Below are 3,475 nucleotides of genomic sequence, written 5' to 3' on the forward strand. Positions count from 1 at the left end.
CTCACAGATGAGTTAGTTGAGAATTTCATTCCTAAAATAGTGAGTCCCTATGTGTCCAGCAAATTTTAAGCTCCAGCAATTAGTAGGATTATTCAGATACAAAGGCTTCACTTACCCGGAATAAGTTAGGTAAGAGCTTTTCTTTCCCATTTAGGGGGGTATCAAGGAACGGACGATGAATGTTTTATTTCTTGTTTAAATAAATCATCTGCTCCTGCCCTGTCCACTTTGTTTTGGTTGCTGAGTGTGACACATCTAAGTTTGCAGGGTTGACAGCTACCAGGATAGATGTGATACTGACCTTATTAATTTGTGTGGTGCACCATCATATCCTAGGAGCTATGAAAGCTAAGGAACTGTTTCCTGGCTTTAGGGAATTTCCACTTTGGTGGTGGGTAACTCTGGGTCCCAAAGCTATTTTTACTGACTGGCACCCCCAAATTTTGTGTTTGCCTAAAATATTAATTCAGTGTTAAATTAAGATTCTTTGGCTTCTCTCTCTCTCTCTCTCCCCCCTCTCTTTCTCTCTCCCCTCTCTCTCTCTCTCTCTCTCAGCAGAAAAAAGGGGCAAGGGAAAAATAGACCAGAACTAAGAATCCAGGAAATGATTTTGAGATTAACATAGCAAAGGTTTAGGACTATTAACGTAAGCTTGTGTTACAGTTTAAAAAGCTGTATGAAGGTAGAGCAGCTCTGAAGACCTGGCACTCTCAACTAAAGGTGATCCCAGCAGGCGGCTGATTATTCCACCTGGCCTCTGACCCCGAGTTTCTTTACCTACCTGGAGCTCACCTGGTTTGTTCCCTTGCCCATTCTTGGAAAGCCCAACCTTCAATCCTTTTTTTTATCTAAAGCTTGCCCTTCCTTAACAGCTCAGCTCACATTCCACAGTTATTATTAAATCAATTAAATATTTATTTAACACGATTAGTTACCAGGTACCAGGCCAGGTGGTAGAAATACAAGGATGAAAAAATCAAGGTCTTCCCTGTTCTAGAAGAGCTTACACACCAGTAGAGGAGATAAAGGACCCATATAAGTATACAAGTGCCGCATGCTCAGACCTTGGGGTGCCGACAGAGGTTTGTAGGTGCAGCCTTGGTGGACCAGAGAAGGGAAAGCCATAGGACACAGGGCTCCTATGAATTTACTGTTGACCTTTGACATGGTTTACATTTGACATTTAGTAAACTTTACCTTATAGTGTTAGTTATCTTCCTGGGTTTATATGCTGAATTTCAAACTAAAGTTTCTTTGAGGTCCAGGTTGTATCCTTCTTTGTATTCCAGGGACATAGTAGGTGCTCAATAAATGTTTGTCATTAGTAACATTTATTCATTATTGTATATGCCGATGTTACTGATACACATTATCAAACTTCATTATGTAGAGCCTTGTTTTTGAAGTGGACAGTAGACTGGCCTTTATGGGAAGAAGGGTCCTGCACCTAACTTCCCCCTGCCTTCCGGAAGATGCTGCCCCCAAGCTGTCCTGTTGTGTTTCTGACTTCTCACATTTTTTTCAGCAACGAGGAAGTGAGAGCTGGCGGTTGCCTTCCTCAGGTAGTATTTGCTGAGCCACCCTGCTACCTGGCAGGCTCTCTCTGAGGACCTGATTCAGAACCCCACCTGATCTCACCATTGCCTTCTTATCAGTTGCAAAATCCAGAAAGTTAAGAACTTGGGAGAGGTATGCTAACTTGTGCTGTTGTCCATTACTCTTTAGTGTGCAGAGAGGAGATAGAGACCCAGGGACCTAGGCATAGGCAGAAATAACAGCTAGGTCTTTAGCCCTGAAATGAGTATAACTCATAGCCGAGTTTCCTTAAGGGGAGTTTGTTTTGTACTTACCCCATCAGAATTTATTTTAATTGAATTTTTTGTTTTAAGCTATTCTGCACAACTGGAGAGTGGAATCCAGGGAGGCCTTGTGTATGGAGATAGACTATTAATGGAACCTGGTGAATTATGACTGGGAGGTACTAGTATGATGTTATTGAGAGCTTTGTAACTGTACTCCCAACCTCCTGGATTTCTGTCAAAGGAACCCTGTTTTTGATTTATAAAAGAGAACACGAGAGCCTTGGGGATGTTTAAGGCTGGGAGGGAGGTATTTCTGGGATGAACTGAAGGAAGAATGTGGGTGATGGGCAAGGAAGGAGCACCTGTGATCTCTTAGCTCTTAGGATAACTCCTCCGCCCTCCAGCAGGGTCAAATCCGATTGACTGTTGGTGGAGGAAGCCTGCATGGGGCAATGGCCCAGCTACCTTATTTTAGACCCAGAGAAAATCCCAAACCATAAATAATGTGGTTTAAGGCTAAATTGTGGCTTGGGACTTTGTGTTTTTTCTCACTTACACTTTCAAGGGCTTTTTAAGATCTTAGATGTCAGATTGACCTGGTTGTAATTCCTACTCTGCCAACAAACATCCTTTGTGGCCATGACTAATATTCTACCCTCTCATAGCCTCCGCATGCTCATGTGTAAAACGCGAGATGGCAATAAGACCTACAGCTTGGAGTTGAAAAATTTTATATAGATATAAAATGCCCGGCATCAGGAAGGTCCTTGTATCAGACAGGGTCCTGGCAAGAAACAGAATTCAACTAATGACCTTCTTAGAGGGGTGTGGGCAGCGTTAAGGGAACTGACAAATGATGTTCAGGTACCAAGACTTGGGCACTGAAGGGGAAAGGGGTGGAAATCCTGTTGCATCTGCCCTGTGAGAGCTATACTGTATCCCTGCCAGGAGAGGACCTCAGCCCTTTCATCTCTTGCCAGTGCTCTCCAGGGGTCAGACCCTACCCAAGGATGTCTGGCCTGGGGCACCTGGGTAATGTCATCTGCAGCAGCTCCTCTGTGGGCACAGAACAGGGAAGAGACAGGTAGAGCCAGATCTGGAGGACAAGCCAAGGATAAGAGTACAGTCTTTGATAAGCCTTTGTTCCTGTCCCAATAAAGAGTGACTTTTTATTGGTCTGTGATATGCTAAAAATTATAAAACATATACCTCAAGTTACCCAAATAGTTCTTCGTATGCCACTTAAAAACACTGAATTTCTTTTCCCGATGAGTGCCTTAACATTTCAAATGTACATTTACTATTTCTGAATTGAATGTACTTCTGAGAATATCTTTGGCTTTTGGGAGTCCCCATGTCAAGTAGTTTATTATTTGTGAAAACTGAAATATCTGTTGAGCATTGTACTATGTGAGTGAAGAACTCTTTTTATTATTTTTCATCTGATTCTTCCATTACCTGTTCCATTAACTCCTGGGGGAAGCCTGTGTGCAACTGTGACTATATTGAGGGGAAAAATATCTATGGTTTTAGTTTCCAGAGACTTTTTTTAATCTGACATCCTCCTAAAGATGTTAAATGTAAGATCATTTTATTTAATTAGAAAGAAGTAGAGCACAGCAATTCAGATAGAGCATCGGAAATGAGTGATGACTTTTGGGCCTCCACAGGGA

General features: G+C 42.3%; 1 protein-coding gene and 1 long non-coding RNA gene across 2 annotated transcripts in view; both read left to right on the top strand.

Moving 5' to 3' along the window:
• The window catches only part of MBOAT1 (membrane bound glycerophospholipid O-acyltransferase 1), a 102,352-nt gene that overhangs the window by 3,549 nt on the left and 95,328 nt on the right, over positions 1-3,475 (top strand). The gene's annotated exons all lie outside the window — the stretch shown is intronic.
• Positions 1,523-3,475, top strand: part of LOC109381627 (uncharacterized) — a 15,191-nt gene continuing 13,238 nt past the window's right edge. The window contains exon 1 of the long non-coding RNA XR_002123786.1: positions 1,523-1,689. This is a non-coding gene — a long non-coding RNA (uncharacterized LOC109381627). The remainder of the gene's footprint in view (positions 1,690-3,475) is intronic.

The sequence above is a fragment of the Hipposideros armiger genome, unplaced genomic scaffold, assembly GCF_001890085.2.
Source record: "Hipposideros armiger isolate ML-2016 unplaced genomic scaffold, ASM189008v1 scaffold_50, whole genome shotgun sequence".
Lineage (NCBI taxonomy): Eukaryota > Metazoa > Chordata > Mammalia > Chiroptera > Hipposideridae > Hipposideros > Hipposideros armiger.